The sequence below is a fragment of the Capra hircus genome, unplaced genomic scaffold, assembly GCF_001704415.2.
Source record: "Capra hircus breed San Clemente unplaced genomic scaffold, ASM170441v1, whole genome shotgun sequence".
Taxonomy (NCBI): domain Eukaryota; kingdom Metazoa; phylum Chordata; class Mammalia; order Artiodactyla; family Bovidae; genus Capra; species Capra hircus.
In genome coordinates, this window is record NW_017213849.1 from 1 (window position 1) to 21,191 (window position 21,191).

Sequence of the window (21,191 nt, forward strand, 5' to 3'; positions counted from 1 at the left end):
AGTTGAGAAAAATCCAGAGATAAGGAGCGAGGAAAAAAAAAAAAAAAAAAAAAAATCCAGTGAATCTGGGAAATCGATACCCACCCAGCATTCTGATATCCTAGCCTTCATTCACTCTTAACACATTGGTTCTTCATCCTGACTGCACCTTTAGTTGCAACCTGGGTGGGGATAAGGGCACATCTGCATGCCTGAGCCCAGCCTCCAGGAAACTGTTTTTAGGTTCAACTATTTAGCTGATGAAGCCTGAGGATTTCCTCTCTCTGAAAGCGATTCTGCGATGCAAAAACTAAACCCCATGTAAGCCATTTCTGCCTAAACTCACTCTTGAACTGCTCTTGGCATCTGAGCCTGGCAATTTGGCTACATACCTTCTCTGCAGGAATTACGATGATCACAAGAGTTTTTATTCAAAGTTCCATGGCCACATTTCATGCTTTCCAGCAAAAATCCTTATTAAACCAGAATCCAGAATTACAGTGTAATTGAAATTTTTCATTCTGCACAGTAGTGCAAAAAATAAAATTTCAGATATAAACCATATTTAAAAAACATCAAAATAAAAAAGATGAGTCAAAATTAGCCTGAAAAGTTATTGCTAAAGGAGAAGTGTAGAATTAGAATTAGAGCTAACGAGGATATCAGCCTTCTATTAAAAGTAGCGCCTTGTCTTGAATTTTGGAATCATGAAAACATTATACAGAATTATAATCATAAAGAACTAATTTTTTTAAAAAGCAATTTCTAAAATTTCAAAGTAAATTTAAATTAAAAGTACCTTTCAACATCTACACATCCTGTTGTAGGTCACAGAGCCATACAAAAAAGAACTTATCAAAAGTGATTTTAAACAAAACAATTTGAAAACACATTCTCTGTGTCATACACCCACATGAAGACAATATGAACTGCCAAAAAGATAAAATCTTATAATTGTTTTCAGAAGTCACATTATAAGATAAAACAAATGAATAATTATGTTATATCAATAAGAATTGGGCTTAGACTTGGGACAGAGAATAGAAGATGGGGAGAAAAAGATACAGATGTAAGCACAATAAGATGAAGTAAAAACACTAGTGTCCTGCATCTGACTTGGATTGGAAACACCCATAGAAACATATTTGTTTACCTTAAAAGATGTATCCTAACTTTGTCTAATGAAAAAAGCCAAGAAACAATAACCAAGAGCAATAAGCTCCTTTAGTACCCAGACTGCTGCTAAGTCACTTCAGTCGTGTCTGACTCTGTGCGACAGCACAGGCAGCAGCCCACCAGACTCCCCTGTCCCTGGGATTCTCCAGGCAAGAACACTGGAGAGGGTTGCCATTCCTTCTCCAATGCATGAAAGTGAAAAGTGAAAGTGAAGTCGCTAAGTCGTGTCTGACCCTCAGCAACCCATGGACTGCAGCCTTCCAGGCTCCTCCGTCCATGGGATTTTCCAGGCAAAAGTACTGGAGTGGGGTGCCACTGCCTTCTTCAGTACCCAGACTATAGTCTTTAAATACCATTTCATACTAAAAGAGGACAATGATGCTTGAGAAATGAATGATTCCAGGGCTGAGCAAATGCTGTACAAAATGAACTAGAAATATCCTGTCATATCAGAAAGCACAAAAACAAAAGATATGAAGGAAAAAAAAAGAAAGAAAAGAAAAACTAGCCAAGACTTCTAGAGTACGTGCAAAAGACTTAGGACCCAACCTGAATATACTCCCACTGCCCAAATATGGCCAAAGGTTGCCACAAGCATAACAAATGAAATGGACTGAAGCAGATCAGTCAATGCTTAAATCCATAAGCTCAAACTGACATTCACAAAACCAAACCAAACAAACAACCATGAAAACTCACTAGCCCTCTCTTCACTAGAGGAGAACCAATTCATCATTTTGAAAACAGGTTTTAAAAACTGAAATTATTTTCACCTCAGTTCAATTCAGTTCAGTCGCTCAGTCACGTCCAACTCTTTGCGACCCATGAATCACAGCACGCAGGCCTCCCTATGCCCACAGTCTGCTCGACCTCTCATCTCCATTCACTTCAGTTTGATTCAGTCGCTCAGTCATGTCTCTCTTTGTGACCCATGAATCTCAGCACGCCAGGCCTCCCTGTTCATCACCAACTCCCGGAGTTCACTCAGACTTGCGTCCATCGAGTCAGTGATGCCATCCAGCCATTCATCCTCTGTCGTCCCCTTCTCCTCCTGCCCCCAATCCCTCCCAGCATCAGAGTCTTTTCCAATGATCAACTCTTCGCATGAGGTGGCCAAAGTACTGGAGCTTCAGCTTTAGTATCATTCCTTCCAAGGAAATCCCAGGGCTGATCTCCTTCAGAATGGGCTAGTTGGATATTGTTGAAGTCCAAGGAACTCTCAAGAGTCTTCTTCAACACCACAGTTCAAAAGCATCAATTCTTGGTGCTCAGCCTTCTTCACAGTCCAACTCTCACATCCACACATGACTACTGGAAAAAACCATAGCCTTGACTAGACGGACCTTAGTCGCAAAGTAATGTCTCTGCTTTTCAATATGCTATCTAGATTGGTCATAACTTTTCTTCCAAGGAGTAAGTGTCTTTTAATTTCATGGCTGCAGTCACCATCTACAGTGATTTTGGAGCCCCAAAAATAAAGTCTGACACTGTTTCCACTGTTTCCCCATCTATTCCCCATGAAGTGATGGGACGAATGCCATGATCTGAGTTTTCTGAATATTGAGCTCTAAGCCAACTTTTTCACTCTCCTCTTTTACTTTCATCAAGAGGCTTTTTAGTTCCTCTTCACCTCTGACATAAGGGTGGTGTCATCTGCATATCTGAGGTTATTGATATTTCTTCTGTCAATCTTGATTCCAGCTTGTGTTTCTTCCAGTTCAGCGTTTCTCATGATGTACTTTGCATATAAGTTAAATAAGCAGGGTGACAATATACAGCCTTGATGGACTCCTTTTCCTATCTGGAACCAGTCTGTTGTTCCATGTCCAGTTCTAACTGTTGCTTCCTGACCTGCATATAGATTCCTCAAGGGCTACTCTCCCTATAAATACTATAGGTGAGTGTTAACAAAAGAGCTTAAAACATTTCCATTTTGCAACCCTTAATAAATTAGTGGACCTTGAGCGAACGATCATGAATAGCTCCAACATCACACACACACACACACACACACACACACACACACACACACACACACAGATGTTATGTACCTTATAAGATATATACAACCCTACCTCCTACATAGACGAAAAGGGTGAAGAAAATCCAAATGAGCTACATCCAACTTCTAGACCTAAACACCAACCTAAGGTACCAGAAGAACAAGTTAATTGACACAGGGGGAGAAGCGATCAGCCAAATCCAGCCTGTGGGAATCTCTACGGAACAAACAACCTAGAGACACGAGGTGGAGGGGAACAGAAAAGCAATCTGTATAACCTGTGTCAGCCAAGTGTACTTTATTTAATACTGCTTCCAACAGAAGAGGGGGAAAAGACAACTGTGAGCACTGGCTAGATACTAATGATATTACAGTTAATATTTATGAATAATAATAATAATGTTATGCTAAATATGTTTAGTGGGGGAGATTCCATATCTTTTAAAGATACGTACTAAAATATTTATGGATAAAAATGATATGATGGCTTGGAACTGCTTTAAAATGATCTTGGGAAGTGAGGGTGAGTTTCAGATGAATCAAGACTGCTCATTATGGTAATTATTGAAGCTGACTTAGGGTGATATAGGGCTTAGTTCCCTTTACCCTTCTGCATTCTTAGCTGAGGATCTCTGAAATAAATGACAGAATAGCAAGAGAAAATCAAACAGAATTTTATTAACGTGTATTTCTGATACACACGCGAAATATCAAGAAGAACTGAGTAACTCCCTGAGGAGTAACTCCCAGGCCATCACCTTAAATGCCATCTCCCCCTAAAGACAAAAGAAAAGGTGATGCAGTGCCAATGAGAGGTTAATAGGAAAAGCAGCTTAAACCACAGTAGGGTTGGGTTTGTTAAGCAGATTTCATCCTTCTTGAAGACTGTCCTTACAGGATTCTGCTGTGACTTACAGCCATCCTTTTTCTGGTACAGAGAGGGAGACACCTTTACAAATGGAGATTTCCTTTATCAGTGTAAATGTCCCTCAGAAGAATAACTTCTACTCTGTCTTCAGAGTTTCTCCTGTGTCTATTTCTCAAAAACAGAATCAACGCACAACAATCTTTCTGCCAGAGAGCCCTATTCTGGAGTGACACGTTGTGCTACATTTTCAGTCTATTCTATTTTTATATTTTTGAAATGTTCTTAAAAATCTACAGGAAATTAAACACAAAACAAACAAACAAAAAAAACACTATAGAAAGCAGTTGACAGAGAAGCACAGAGCTGTTTCTAGAAAAGCAGCTCCTCCTGGCTCTGAGCCTCAGTGGAGGCTGTGGGAGGAGAGAACAGAACACAGAGAACACGGATCTAGCAGTCAGAACACTGAGCCTCAGGGACCAAGTGGGCCACCTGTGAGTCACATGACCCCAAGCCCATCATGTGCCCTCCTGGGCCTCCGGGTCTTTATTTGTGAAAACACCTTGCCTCCCTTGGAGGAATCCTAGGACAGCTAAACGAGCTACAACAGTGTAGAGAGCTCTGAAACCACCATAAAAACAAGGGTTTTACATCATTTTTATTATTAGAAGTCCTGATAAGAGATTTACTCTATTCTTAATGGCAGAGGCTGGATTCACAAAGGGCTTGGAGAACTCATTGTTGCTCACAGGTGGTCACAGTGGAATAAGAACTCTTGAGAAAAGTCATGTGTAAAGCCAAATTTTCTAGACTGCAATTAAAGTTTCACTTCTAAGCAGATTGCTAAAATTTTTAACCAATATGAACGCAATCTTTTAAAAAGAGTCTCCTACCTCCTTGACTACATAAAGAAAATGGATTGAGGTGGGTGGAGGAAACAAGTGAAACAAGTGAGGGAATTAAGAGGTACAAACTCCCAACTTATAAAATAAGTAAAAGGGGATTGGGGACAAAAAATAAATATGTAAAAGTTTAAAAAATAAATAAATCACAAGATTATAATATACAGCATAGGAAATATATTCAATAATATTGGAATAACTTTGCATGGTGACAGTTGGTAACTAAACTTATCATGTACCATATAAAATATTAAATCACTAAGTGATGTATACCAGAAACTAATATGACATTGTAAGCCAATCAATACTTCAATTTTAAAAATTCTTTTAATTTTACATTAAAAACTTACACATGCTTAGAAAAAGCAAAGAAGATGGATATAAAACTCCAATTTATAACTCAGGGTCATGACTGTGGCTATTACTGACACCTAAAAGCTAATGCTTTCTTCCATGTGTCCCTCACTTCTGCTCAACCCAGGAGGCTGAGGAGTGGCTGCTGGTGGCAAAGATACTGTGGGCTGAGAGCAACCACTGAGGACCACACAGCAGGAGAGGAGGAGGAGGCCTTGAGCCAAGCAGGAGACCTGCCAAGCAGACCTGCTGTGTGTGCCCTGCTGGTTCTTGAGAGACATAGCATTAGCCCTTGCTGCTGCTGCTGCTGCTAAGTCACTTCAGTCGTGTCCGACTCTGTGCGACCCCATAGACGGCAGCCCACCAGGCTCCCCTGTCTCTGGGATTCTCCAGGCAAGAAGACTGCAGTGGGTTGCCATTACCTTCTCCAATGCATGAAAGTGAAAAGTGAAAGTGAAGTCGCTCAGTCCTGTCTGACTCCTAGCTATCTCATGGACTGTGGCCTACCAGGCTCCTCCATCCATGGGATTTTCCAGGCAAGAGTACTGGAGTGGGTTGCCATTGCCTTCTCCTTTTATACAGCCTACCTATCATTTTATAGCTGTATTTTTTTAGGTCTTGGGCTTCCCTGGTGGGCTCAGAGGTTAAACCGTCTGTCTCCAATGTGGGAAACCCGGGTTCGATCCCTGGGTAGGGAAGATGCTCTGAGAAGGAAATGCCAATCCACTCAGGTATTCTTGCCTGGAGAATCCCAGAGACAGGGGAGACTGGTGGGCTGCCATCTATGGGGTCACACAGAGTCGGACACGACTGAAGTGACTTAGCAGCAGCAGCAGCAGCAAGGGCTAATGCTATGCTCTCAAGAACCAGCAGGGCGCACACAGCAGGTCTGCTCAGCAGGTCCCCTTCTGCTTGGCTCAAGGCCCTCTCCTCCTCTCCCTTGCTGTGTGGTCCTCAGTGGTTGCTCTCAGCCCACAGTATCTTTGCCACCAGCAGCCACTCCTCAGCCTCCTGGGTTGAGCAGAAGTGAGGGACACATGGAAGAACGGGTTGCGAAATAAATGCAAAGACCACTCAGCTCTTGGGGAACCAGCCGTGAGTTGAGGCACAAAGCCCACTGTGGGACACAGAGAATTCTGTTTACTTCCTGCCCATCAACTGAGCTCCAAAGTGAGGATTTATAAACACATGGGCTTCCCACAGCCTCCACCTGGACCAGAGACCATCAGCAAAAGTAGGCTTCAAACAAAGGCCAAATGGCCAGACAAAGTTGGGCCATATCTAACAGTTCTGGGAAGAGGACATAACTCCCAGCCACTCCTCCCTTCTCAGGAGACTGGGTGAACCCACTCCAGCTCTCTGAGGTCACCCCACTTAAATACCAGCAATGGAGACCTCACCACTCAGAGAGAAGCGCTGATGACCTGGCGAGGTGGTCTCTGTGACTCAGGCCCAGGCAGAGGCTTCAGGCTCCTCCTCTCAACTCTGAGGGCCCCGGGCACGTGGGGACCTGTCCTCTCCACCCACATTACCCATCGGAGGTGACACACAGGGGCCAGGGGTGCTGGGAGCTCTCCAGCTGTTCTGTTCTAATTAGGGGTGACTGGCAAGTGCTCCACAGCCTTTCTCTGAGAGGAAGAAATACTCCTCAGTTTCTCACAGAACAGTCCATGGAATTTTCCAGGCCAGAATAGCTGGAGTGGGTAGCCTTTCCCTTGTCCAGGGGATCTTCCCAACCCCGAGATCGAACCCAGGGTCTCCCTCATTGCAAGCAGATTCCTTACCAGCTGAGCTATCAGGGAAGCCCTTCTCATAGGACAGAGGTTTTCACATCTCAAATCCTAAAACACTAAAAGCCTCACTCTGGACTGGTGTCACCCTGCTTTCTCCACTGGTGCTGCTGGGAGTACCTGCGAGGCCCCTGCTCATGCTGTGGGTGGAAAGACCACACTGCTTGGGATCATGGATGATCCACTGGGGCATTCTGTGCACCTGAGGGATTAAAAGAGGGCCAGAGATAAAAAAGGAAACATGTTTGTGTTTTAGAAAATCCTGGGCTGAGTTTAGATCTTCCACCATCTAAAATATAAAGAACAACAAGCAGTATAGATTGATCACAACACGGGAAGTTGCTTCAGGAAATCAATTATTTAGCTAACTAGCACTGCTACTAGTACTAGTAGTACTACCACACAGATGAGCCCCTAAATTTACGTCCTCTACTCCCCACTTCTCCGCCATGACCACCCAGCGACCAACCTCCTGAAAGGGCCCAGGGCTCTTCCAGTTCCACCTTATGCAGCCCCAGGCCTGGCCTTCCTGGATCCCCAGCAGGAAGTACTACTGGGGCTGGACAACTGTGAAATCAACACTCCCAGCACCACAGTGGGGAGGATTCCCTCTCAGGAAGAACCCCAGATCCTGTGGCCTCTCCCTCTATGTCTGCTTCTCCCATGAGCTGCCACAGCCAAGATCCAGGACTCATATTAGGATGGGATCCATGCAAGGCTTAGTGACCCCACTCACAGGGCTAACAGCTCAGGACAGCAAGAAAAACCAACAGCTCCATTCAAACCCAGCCACATGGGCTATGCTTTGAACCCACCTGAATTTAAGACTCTTTAGCATCTGGTACCAAAGAGAAACTAGAGAACCAGGGACAACAGAGAGAGACCTGCTCCAGGATATGATCCAACATTAAACCCGGAAGCCACTCATCCAACCAGGCACCTGGCATGAGCCACAGGCACACACCGAGGCCCCAGGGTTTCCTGATAAGCAGAATTCATGAGAGCTCTGCCGTATGAGGTCAGGAAATCCTGAACAAACAGGCCACACCAGCTTGCCACCTGTGTATTTCAAACAGAACTTACTGTGACTATGTGGAAATTCCATGAATGGACAGCTGCACCTGGGACAAAGAGACAGGGGCAGCCTAATGGGCTCCTGCTCCCTCTCCCATCCCCAGCCCTTCACAGGACACTGCAGTACCTAGGTGGTCAGTGCCCTCTCAAAGGTGGCACTCTGCCCCATATACCTGTCCCACCCTCTGGCAAAATGCCCAGTCCTCTTCTAACATCAGTGAGAACTCCATCCCCTAGGACCACTCCAGTCACCTGGGAGCTGACAGATTCTCCTGTCTCTCCAGTTGTGTGGGGTGGACTTCACCTGCCCAGCTGCCCACTGCCCGCAGTGCCCTTCAGTCCAGCAGAGCCTTTAAACAAGAACCACAATGCCCACCTGTAAACCACCTGGCCCACCCACCTCAGCTCCACACGATGGACTGGAGCACAGCTCACACCTTCTCCAGCCTTCTCCACCCCTTTCACAGCAACTGCATCTTCCACCCCTCCTGCCCTCACACACTCACAGGCCGCTGTGTCCCTACGGCAGCACAAGGGGCCACGGAGAGCATGAGCCACCCAGGGGGGTCTGCAGCAGACCTCCAGCAGGCTCAGCCAGAATAGGGGGCTGCCAGCACTGTGTCCCCAGGTGAACTGTCCTCTGGGGGATCTTGAACCAGGATCTTCAGGGTCATGGAGCTCACTGACCTCACAGCTTTCTGCCTCTGGTTTGCCCTGCATATTCCCTCTTACACTCCTCTGCCAATGCCAGGCTATCAGGATCCCCCTTCAACCAGGAATCTGCTCCCACAACCAGGGAAAGAAAGCAGTGTGGAGGGTACACAGAATTCACGGTGAAGCTGGAGCTCCTCCCCATGGGGGCTTTGCTCACAGTGCCAGCCCACGGGGAAGGGGGCAACCTGGGGAATGGTGCACTCTTAGGACTTCTGGGTGGCTACAGTCCAGATGCAGGGCCCTCGGTTCTGTTCCCTTGGAAAGAGGAGCGGCGATGGTATCTTTAGAAAAGCATTTATCAGATGTGACCTGGTCAAGGTAACAATTCTTACCTTGTTAAACTATAAATGAGTGTTAAACTATAAATGAGCCATAAAATGTACATTATTCTTGGCTCGAGTCCAATTTACCTTCCTCTAAATCACAGGGTACATATTGCCTGAGGCTGTTGGAATCTTCTTTTGGTCAAAGATCAGTCAGTGTTTATACTGAACACCAGAAACTTTCTACCATAATATAAAATGTCTTTTATTTCAAGGCCATCCTTCCACAATACTGTTGAATCAGTTGAAAAATAGTAACCCCTGGAGTCCAGTTCTTGCCATTCTAAAGATAAATACAACCTCTGAAGCTCTATCATGTTTCCATGAGGGTTTATCCTCAGACCTTAGACTACTGGCCTCTCTCCCCACCCATCCCGTCCACCTCGGTACTGAGGTACATACACCAAAAAGCAGTGCACAGTATGAAAATCTTTTACCTCAAGAAATGTAAACATTCCCCAAATTAAATAGGATTTCCAGTAACACTTTACGATTGCTTTCATTAAGGAAGGGCTCCCTGTGTGTCCTTCTGGGCTCTCTTAACTTCTTGATCCCAGTACCTGTGATACAAAACAAAGCACAGTAAAGAACAGTGTGTCCACCAAAGGGAAACAGGGGGAGGGCAGAGTGGAAGATGAGCCTGCACTACAGGGCACTCTGCTGGCTGCACAATAGATGCCAGCTACCTGTTCACAGGGCTCCTGAAAGATGAGCGGTGCAGACTCTGAAGCTCCAGAGAAACAGGCCTGGAGGGAAAACTTCCCAGATTCTGGAAACAAGTTCCTGCCTAGATTTGCTGGACTCACAGGTCATGAGCAGCTCAGGAGGGCAGATTCCCTCCTCCAGGGACCCCACCTCTGGGGACAGAGCTCGGGCTCCAGGGCCATGGCTACGGGCTCCCTCCATCGTCCACAGATAGACAGGGAACATGGGCTCCCTCAGCCTCCAAAGTGGGCTAAGCCCAGGGTCAGCCTGAGGGGATGAACATGTCAGTGTCCAGGGAGAAGCCTCAGGAGAACCCAGAAGAAGCAAAGCCCCCCCCCACACATGCACCTTTAGCCCCACGTGGAAATTCTCAGTCTCCCTCTCCTCCTCCCTGCTGCCTGTGCTCACCCTTGCAGCTCTTCTCCAAGGCGCTGGGAGTGATCTTCTGGAAGCACGGAGTACATGTCATCTGGTTCTAATTTCCGTTTGTGACCAATTTTAAACAAGGGGTTTAGCCACCTGTTAAAAATTAAAAGGAGAGTGACATATATCCAAATTACACATCTCTAATTAGAAACCTACATTCATGGACATTGTTAAAAAACGAAAAGAAAAGTCTACATTTTAAATATATAAAGATACATGGGGAAATTAGATATATGCTTACAAACACACATACGTTCTAGGTATAGGAAAGTCATGCTGGCTTATATATTACATAACTTAATTAAAGCAGCCTGTTTGTGTCCTACTGAACATTGCATTGTACATCTGCTTTAATTATTAATGAAAAAATATGTTTAGAAATCAAAATAAAGTAACAGTGGTTCAGGCATGCAGAATAGAGCTGAATGGCCATTGTGGGTAAGGCTGAAGATATGTTCCTGTATTACTGAGGACTTAAATCTTCTGAAATGGATCAGATTGAAGGATACCCACATGGGTTAGTGATAAAGGAACCTGTCTACTAAAGCAGGAGATGTAAGAGATGCTGGTTTGATTCCCAGGTTGGGAAGATCCCCTGGAGAAGGAAATGGCAACCTACTTCAGTGTTTAAACCTGGAAAATCCCATGGACAGGGCAGCCTGGTGGGCTACAGTCCACCAGTTGGTGCAACCCCACCAGTTAGGGTTGTAGTTGGGACATGACTGAAGTGTCTTAGCACCAGTGATATTCAAAGCAGTTGCAACCTTGAGGTCTCAAGATCTCCTCAGATCAAGTTGTCAACACAGAGGAGCTTTTACAGGAATTATCTTATGGACACAACACTCCTGAGTCTAACAGGCTCTGGACCCTGAATTCCTTACAGTACCTGTCAGACTCCCCTCAGCCAGAACACTCATGTGAGCTTCTTTCTGAACCCAACCTTCTGAAGACAACCTCAAGATAAGTAATACCTTCCCAACTAAAATGCAGTTGATTTTTCTTATGGTCCTCCTCGGTATCACTCCCTGGAAGATTTGTTTATTTTTAAAGTAACATTCAGACATGCAAAAGGGCTGAAGTTTTACTGACTGTTGGATCTGTCACCATCAGCCTCAGTCGAGGAATAAATACAGCCCTGCCAGACTTTCAGGGAACTGCACTAACAGCTGACAGCATCACCGAACTACGGTTTAATTCCTCCACGCCCAGGCTTCTGCCCGGGGACATCAAGGTTGCCCACTGCCACCACACTCCTGCAAAGGCCTGTGTGTTAGTCAAATCCCTGTTTTCTGGGGGTCCAACCAACTGTTCATCATGAGCCGTTCACCTACAGGCATGGCCGACTCTAGATAGTTACCATGCTTAAGGGCTCTGGGGACAGGATCATACCAAACATGGAGGGGCCTGGCCATGTGCAAGTACCCTGGATGGAAGGGCACCACCATGAGCCTAAACAAGACTCAATAAAATTCAAGGACAGTGTGTGTGCCCCTGAGGGATGTTTGTTCCTCGAGGTCCCTGTGGTAAGGGCCACCCATGTTGGGCCATCAAGTGTCTCCAAAAAACTACCAGGGGACACTGGGCTATAGGTTGTTCACACCCAGATCAAGGTTACATTCAAATTTTAATTACACTCGCACAACCTGTGAATCAAAGGGGCCATTCATCTAGTCAGGAGGGGAGCTGGACTGGTAATAGCAGTCGTCACTCTTGTAAGATCCCGGTGAGCCTAGCATGAGAAAGAACTTATAATAACCTAAGTATAAAAAAAAGAAATTTAAAAAAGTCAGAGACTGGCCTAGGTAAGTAGAGAACCCAGATCTAACCTTAGAATGACAAAATCTTCACTAGACCCTCTGGCCTACATGACACTTGACCACTACAAAGCTCTTGACTACCTGCTGGCTGATCAAGGGGGAATTTATGCCCCAGCAACCATTTCCTGCTGTTTTTATGTTAACACTAGTGGTCAGATAGAAGAGAGCACATCCCAATTGCCAGAGAAAACCACTTGCAGACAAAGACAAGTATCATATGGTATCACTTATACACGGAATCTTAAAAAGCCGGACAAATGAACTTACCTACCAAAGAGAAATAGAGTTACAGATGTAGAAAATGAACTTACGGTTTCCAGGGGGGCAGGGAGGAAGGGACAAATTGGGAGACTGGGATTGACATACATCGACTACTATATACGTATCCAACTCTTTGCAACCCCATGAACTGCAGCCCGCCAGGCCTCCTCTGCCCATGGGGATTCTCCAGGCAAGAATCCCTGAGTGGGTAGCCATGCCCTCCTCCAGTGGATCTTCCCAACCCAGGGATCTAACCCAGGTCTCCTGCACTGCAGGCAGATTCTTTACAGTCTGAGCCACCAGGGAAGTATATATAAAATAGATAGCTAATAAGAACCTACTGTATAGTAGAGGGAACTCTACTCAATACTCTGTAATAGCCTTTCTATTTTTTTAAAGAAAAGAACCTTTTAAAAATAGTGGATATATGTCTACTGATTTACTTTGCTGTACTCCTGAAACTAACACAACACTGTAAATCAACTATACCCCAATAAATTTTTTTCTTTAATAGAGAGAAGGTCACTTGGCCAAATACTCAAAACAAGAAGGGCCTGGCTGAACAAATTTGTGACAGGAACTAAAGAAGGTTCCCCAGCTTCTCTGGGCTTCTAAGGTCATTCTTAGAACCCCTTACAGTTACTCTCCTTCTCTTGCTGTTTGGTCCATGATTCCTCAATTAACTTATTAGTTTTATCTCTTAGAGAACTGAGACAATCAAGTGGCAGATGGTCTTTACCCAAGGCTATGAGCAATTGCAACTCTAGCCTGATAACAATCAGATTCATTTTAGTGGAATCAGGAGAAATCTGCTCCTCTAACCCAAAGCGAAACAACAACCAGTTGTAGATGTGACTGGTGATGGAAATAAAGTTCAATGCTGTAACAACTATATTGCATAGGGACATGGAATGTTAGGTCCATGAATCAAGGTACATTGGAAATGGTCAAATAGGCGATGCCAAGAGTGAACATTGATATTTTAGGAATCAATGAACTAAAATGGGGTGAAGTGGGTGAATTTAACTCAGATGACCATTATATCTACTACTGTGGGCAAGAATCCCTTAGAAGAAATGGAGTAGCCATCATAGTCAACAGAAGAGTCCAAAATGCAGTACTTGGGTGCAATCTCAAAAATGACAAAATGCTCTCTGTTCATTTCCAAGGCAAACTATTCAACATCATGGTAATCCAAGTCTATGTCCCAACCAGTAATGCCAAAGAAGCTGAAGTTGAATGGTTCTATGAAGACCTACAAGACCTTCTAGAACCTTAGTTCTAGATAGGATATCACCCCCAAAAGATATCCTTTTCATCATGGGGACTGAAATGCAAATCTAGGAAGTCAAGAGATACCTGGAATAGCAGGGGAATTTGACCTTGGAGCACAAAATGAAGCAGGGCAAAAGCAAACGGAGTTTTGCCAAGAGAATGTCCTGGTCAGAGCAAACACCCTCTCCCAACAAAATGAGAAAAGACTACCCATGAACATCATCAGATGGTCAGCACCAAAATCAGATTGATTATATTCTTTGCAGCTGAAGATGGAGACACTCTATACAGTCAGCAAAAACAAGACCAGGAGCTGACTGTGGCTCAGATCATGAACTCCTTCGTGAAAAATTCAGTCTTATATCAAAAAAAGTAGGGAAAGCCACTAGACTGTTTAGATATGACCTAAATCAAATCCCTTATGATTATAGAGTGGAAATGACAATAGATTCAAGGGATTATATCTGATAGACAGAGTGCCTAAACGACTATGGACAGAGATTAGTGACATTGTACAGGAGGCAGTGATCAAGACCATCCCCAAGAAAAAGAAATGCAAAATTGTTGTCTGAGGAGGCCTTACAAATAGCTGAGAAAAGAAGACAACATAAAGGCAAAGGAGAAAAGCAAAGATATACCCATCTGAATGCAGACTTCCAAAGAATAGCAAGGAGAGATACGAAAGCCTTCCTAGTGATCAAGGCAAAGAAATAGGAAAATATTAGAATGGGAAATACTAGAGATATTCTCAAGAAAATTAGTGAAACTAAGGGAAAATTTCATGCAAAGATGGACATAATAAAGGACAGAAATGGTATGAATGTAACAGAAGCAGAAGATATTAAGAAGAGGTGGCAAAAATACACAGAACTATACAAAACAGATCTTCATGACCCAGATAACAACGGTGGTATGATCACTGGACAACAGCCAGACATCCTAGAAGGCGAAGGCAAGTAAGCCCTTGGGACGTACCACTACGGACAAAGGTAGTGGAGGTGATGGAATTCTAGTTGAGGTATTTCAAGTCCTAAAAGATGATGCTGTTAAATTGGTACATTCAATATGCCAGCAAATTTGGAAAACTCAGCAGTGCCCACAGGACTGGAAAAGTTCAGTTTTCATCAATCCTAAAGAAAGGCAATGCCAAAGAATGGCCACACGATTGCATTCATCTCACACGCTAGCAATGTAATGCTCAAAATTATCCAATAGTACCATGAACCATGAAGTTCCAGATGTTAAAGCTGGATTTAGAAAAGGCAGAGGAACCAGAATCAAATTGCCAACATCTGTTGGATCACAGAAAAAGCCAGAGAATTACAGAAAAACGTCTATTTCTGATTTATTGACTAACGCTAAGCCTTTGATTGTGTGGATCACAACAAACTGTGGAAAATTCCTCAAGAGACAGGAATACTAGACAATTTGACCTGCCTCCTGAGAAATTTGTATGCAGGACAAGAAGCAACAGTTAAAATGGGACATGAAAAAAGAGATTGGTTCCAAACTGGGAGAATAAGGCAAGGTTGCAGAGTTCCAGAAAAACATCTATTGCTGCTTTATTGACTATACCAAAGCCTTTGACTGTGTGGATCACAGTAAATTGTGGAAAATTCTTAAAGAGATGGGAATACCAGACCACCTGACCTGCCTCTTGAGAAATCTGTATGCAGGTCAGGAACCAACAGTTAATACTGCACATGGAACAACAGACTGGTTCCAAATAGGAAAACGAGTACGTCAAGGCTGTATATTGTCATCCTGCTTATTTAACTTCTATGCAGAGTACATCATGAGAAAGGCTGGGCTGGATGAAGCACAAGCTGGTATCAAGATGGCCAGGAGAAATTTCAATAACCTCAGATATTCAGATGACACCATTCTATGGCAGAAAGTGAAGAAGAACTAAAGAGCCTCTTGATGAAAGTGAAAGAGGAGAGTGAAAAAGTTGGCTTAAAGCTCAACATTCAAAAAACTCAGATCATGGCATCCAGTCCCATCACTTCATGACAAATAGATGGGGAAACAGTGGAAACAGTGGCTGACTTTATTCTTTTGGGGCTCCAAAATCACTGCAGATGGTAAATGCAGCCATGAAATTAAAAGACACTTACTCCTTGGAAGGAAAACTATGACCAACCTCGATAGCATATTCAAAAGCAGAGACATTACTTTGTCAACAAAGGTCCAACTAGTCAAGGCTACGGTTTTTCCAGTAGTCATGTATGGAGGTGAGAGTTGGACTATAAAGAAAGCTGAGTGCAGAATTGATGCTTTTGAACTGTGGTGTTGGAGAAGACTCTCGAGAGTCCTTGGACTGTAAGAAGATCCAACCAGTCCATCTTAAAGAAAATCGGTCCTGGAAGGACTGATGTAGAAGCTGAAACTCCAATATTTTGGCCACCTGATACAAAGAGCTGACTCATCTGAAAAGACCCTGACATTGGGAAAGATTGAAGGCAGGAGAAGAAGGGGATGACAGAGGATGAGATGGATAGATGGCATCACCAACTCAATGGACACGAGTTTGGGTAAACTCTGGGAGTTGGTGACGGACAGGGAGGCCTGGTGTGCTGCAGTTCCTGGGGTCACAAAGAGTTGGACATGACTGAGTGACTGAACTGACTGACTGAGCTGATGGCAGAAAGCAAAGAGGAGCTAAAGAGCCTCTTGAGGAAGGTGAAAGAGGAGAGTGAAAAAAGCTGGCATAAAACTTACCATTCAAAAGATGAAGATCATGGCATCTGGTACCATCACTTCATGGCAAATTGATGGGGAAACAACGGAAACAGTGACAGACTTTATTTTGGAGGCTCCAAAATGACTGCAGATGGTGACTGCAGCCATGAATTAAAAGACGCTTGCTCTTTGGGAGAAAACTTATGGCCATCCTAGACAGCATATTAAAAAGCAGAGACATTACTCTGCTGACAAAGGTCTGTCTAGTCAAAGCTATGGCTTTTCCAGTAGTCATGTATGGATGTGAGGTTTGGACTATAAAGAAAACTGAGCTCCAAAGAATTGATGCTTTTGAACTGTGGTGTTGGAGAAGACTCTTAAGAGTCCCTTGGTCTGCCAGGAGATCCTACCAGTCAATCCTAAAGAAAATCTTTCCTGCATATTCATTGGAAGGACTGATGCTGAGATTGAAACTCAATTCTTTGGCCCCCTGATGTGAAGAACTGACTCATTGGATAAGACCCTGATGCTGGGAAAGATTGAAGGCGGGAGGAGAAGGGGATGACAGAGGATGAGATGGTTGGATGGCATCACCAACTCGATGGACATGAGTCTGAGCAAGCTCCAGGAGTTCACAACGGACAAGGAAACCTGGTGTGCTGCAGTCCATGGGATCACAAAGAGTCAGACATTTTGAGCAACTGAACTGAACTGAATCCAACATGTGACAATGCCTGCGCTTAGCAGGTAGCAGGATCAGAAGATGAACCTTTGCCCCTTCAGTAATAAGGAGCAGTAAAAAGATAAGGCTGATGCCCCAGAAATATATTCCTGCCCCTCCCTCGAATGAAAACCAACCTCTCTTATCTGAGTTTCAGGCTCATTCATAAAAGGAAAGAAAAAAATTAAAACTGACTAGAACTAGGTAGGACCCAAATGGCAGAAGACCTAACCTCTAATAGACACAGAGCCTCATTATGAATCCACTGTAATATATGAGCATGATAAATGACACACCAACCAGACCACTACAGTTGACAGCGACTATGACAACAAAGCCAAGAGCTCATACAAGGACTGAAAAGGAGTGCTGCCTTAATTTCAGGTCCAAATCACACCACGTTATTGGGTAAGCCATGAATATTCCTCCCTCTCTTAACCTGATTCCCTTCCTTTTACTTCAACCCTCCTATATACCCAGTTGGGCTGAGAGGTTGACTTGCAAACTAAGTCTCTGTTTCTCATTCTTTGGTCATTGAGCAAAGCTTGTGCTCTAGCAGTCTCACCATCAGTTAACTTATTGGTTGGGGGAATCTGAGTGGAGAAAGAACCTCCCCATCATGATAAGGGGTCTCAATCTGGGCCAGGACCCTGGAACAAGTCCTGGCAACCAATTCCATGGCAAGCACAGCAGTTACATACACAAGAAACACAGACTCCAGAACCAGACTTCCTGGTTTGAGATCCCACTCTACCACTTACTAGCTGTGTGATGGTAGGCAACTACTCAACCTCTATGCTTCAAAGTCTTCAAGCATGAAATAAGAGGTAATAGCTCCTTCCTCCCCAGCAGAAAAGCTGGAAATGGGTGCCAATGAAAATGGAAGCCTTCACCTTCCATTTCTATGCACATCCATTTTCAAAGTCAACAAACAGAATGTGCTTTGAGAGTTTCTTGCCCTACTTGATGTTAAGGAGACATCTGTCTACTTTGCTATTATTTATGGTAACCACACACATATTCCTTCTTCTAGGCCCCTCTTTCCTAAAGGGCGATCAAATAGCCAAGGGATGTAGCTACATGCACTGAATACACCACCATCCAAGCAAGCATAGGAGCTGCCATCCCCCTGGGGATCCCCTAGACTGTCCAATAAAAGAAGTATCAGAATTTGTGGAAAAGATAAATGGGTTAGGATCCAGAAACAAAAGACCTAATAATCACCCAAGTGTGATTAAAATCCAAAGGTTCAGGCCTGCATATCTGTAGTCCCAGCTATTAGATGAAGACTTCAATTAAGAACTTCAGCTCTCTGCAGTGCTTTTCATCTCTGTGTTTCCTCCCAGCTCATGGACCTGTCAGTGGTTTCAGGACCAAAGGACTCCTGGGCAGGACCACCTGCATCAAGACCATGCACTGCTTCTCTGAAGAATAGAGATCTGGATAAGACCCCACAGGTTTCAGGAACTCCATCCCCAGGGTTTGGTTTTCAAAGGTAGAAGTGGAGATAGATATTCACAACAGGGCCAGGGGCTGTGGTCGAATACACACTCTACTCCTGGCCGTGTCCCAGGCAAAAGCAACACATGTTCCAGAATAATGCCCCATTCATTTCATCAAAAACAATAGTGTTTTGTACACACATGAAATTGGCCAAAACTGGGTACCAGGACATACAGGACCACACAGGGAGTGAGGGAGGGACAGAAAGAAAGACTTGGTTATAGACAGGGGAGAGAGGGAGCCCAGGGCAGTTGGAACTCAGATGTTCACCTAAGGAACATGGGAAAAGGTGGGGACATTATTGGAAGATGGCAAAGATTCAGGGCACTAAATAGATAAAGATAATTGTTCACAAGCTGCTTGCTTGGTGGGGGCGGGGGTGCAGTTGCAGCTTATTTCAGAACTGACAGCGAATTCCTGAGTGGTTCTGAGGCCACTGGATAAGGTGGAGAGTAGGGAGCCCAGTCCCTTCTCCTGCTGGGCAGTGACTCTCCCTGAGCAACCTCCTTGCCTTCTGCTCCTGCTGCATCAGCTCTCAGGCTCTGGGGCTGGCTGGGCGGAGAGCAGCAAGGCAGGGACACTCAGTTTCCCTGACACCAGGTCCCTTGGTACCCCTCCCAACCTCACCGGCCCCAGGCTCCCAGGCACATTCCCTCTCTTTGTCCCTTGATCCCCAACAGAAGCCAACAGTGTTGCGCCCGCGGTGGAATGTCACAGCTCAGACAGGGCACTCACCAGACAAACAGGCGCGAGCAGAAGTTCGCCTTCTGCAGCGGGCTGGTCTTCACCTCCGCGGACACAGGCGGCATCTTGCCGGCCAAGGCGGACACAGACCGGGGTCTTCCTGCTCAGGCGGCTGTGGGGCTCCTGCTGCTCCTGGAGGCTCTGGCGGGGATGCTGGATTCTGGCCGCCTCACAGGTCCACTGGGCCGGAGCCTGAGAACCTCTGCTTCTGAGAGTGGACCACCCTTTGTGCACCAGGTCCGCCTCCCAAGACTGAGCAGCCTCCAGGGTCCACCTCTGAGGCACCCGCTCTGTGCAGGTGCTGCCACAGGCATAGGATGGATGCAGCGTGCCACGCGTGGGGCTGCAGGACCAGGAAACACCCAGGTAGACGCTTCCAGAAGCCTCACGCAGGTGGAAGGCAAAGTTATCAGCTCTTTGTTAAAGGCAGCAGGCTGACTGTGAGGCACAACCAGCCCAGCTCCTAGGAGCGCACCTGGCCACAAACTCTGCGGAAGTTCCTGTTCTGAGCCCAGGCACTCACCCAGAAGGTGGAGATGGGAGGCTCAGCCCCGCCCATCTCTGCTGCTCAGAGGTTCCCCATGTGCTGCAGAGGAAACCTGGAGAAAGCTGGCAGAAGGAGATAGCAGCCTTCTCTCTGGGCCCTCTGCCCTCATCAAGACCAAACAAGGGCGCTGTGGGAACTTCTCCAACTGTAATGAAGCAGAACCCAGTGGGGCCTTCCTGGGATAGATCCTATCCCCACCCCATGCCCTCTGCCTGTCTCCTGTTGGTAGAAAATCTTTAGTCTCCCAGGCCTCATCTGCATCACAAAAGGCTGGCTCAAGAATTAATGACTGGAAAAATGTGAACACGTAATTAAAAAAATAAAACGTTATCAATAGATTAGCCATACTGCCGTCACAGAATCTTTAGTTCCTCCCAGAAGGCTACAGATAATATGTTTGGTGCACATTCCCGAGTTGTTTTGCAGATGCTGAAAAGTCCACCAGGTGGAAGAAGTTAACTGCATGACCATGATTAACTGGAACGTAAGGATTTATGATGATAACCCCTGTTGCATTACCCTGCTCCTCAACATCAAGCAGAGAATAGTGTATGAGCTAAATCAAGTACTCTCCATTCTCTCCTCTATCCTGCCTTTAAAACACCTCCCCTGAAATCCACTGGGGAGTTCCAGACTTCTGAGCACAAGCATCCTTACTCCTTGCTTGGGTACAATAAGCTTTTCTCTGCTCAGAACACCAACATTTCAGTTCATATCACCTCAGTGTACATGGGGCACAAGACCTTGGTTTGGCCAATACAAACCAGGCACCAAACATTTGACGATGGCCAACAACAGGGTTTAGCACAGATTATGTTTGTAGAGCTATAAGACTTAAACAAATGTAACAGAAGATTAGAAGACTTCAAATGATTTTGAAACATGAATTCATGCTGTCATTGGAGATCACCACAACATGTGAGGTGTCTTGCATCTCACAGGTTACATTGTGGGGGGACCTCTGTGAGCTTTTTGCTGCTCTCTTTGAAGAGGAATTTGGGACAGAGAGATTGCCTTACGATTTCTTTCATCATGAGCTCAGGGACTGCCTAGTGGAGTAATAGTGGCAATATGTTATAGAATACAGGTTATGTGCATTTGTGGGAAACAATTCACTTTTAACTCCCACAATGCCCTATTCAAGAAGGTATTATCTCTGTTTTACAGATGAGAAAGATGAGACTCAAGGACAGCATTCTCCAAGATCTTTGAATCAGTAAATGATGAATTTTGATTTGGATTCAAGTCCAAGTCCAGCATGACTGTCTCACTGTTGGATGGTCAGTGTGTGAAAAGTGTCTAGAATATGCTATCTGAATGAATCAATACTG

General features: G+C 45.0%; 1 pseudogene across 1 annotated transcript; it reads right to left on the bottom strand.

Moving 5' to 3' along the window:
* Positions 1–6,232: 6,232 nt before the first annotated feature.
* On the bottom strand, positions 6,233–19,848 carry LOC102184240 (annotated as a pseudogene). Its single transcript, XR_001917785.1, has 4 exons — positions 19,305–19,848; positions 10,293–10,403; positions 9,617–9,739; positions 6,233–6,289 (listed from the first exon to the last, which is right to left on the bottom strand). The product of XR_001917785.1 is annotated as a multidrug resistance-associated protein 4-like (transcript).
* Positions 19,849–21,191: the final 1,343 nt, after the last annotated feature.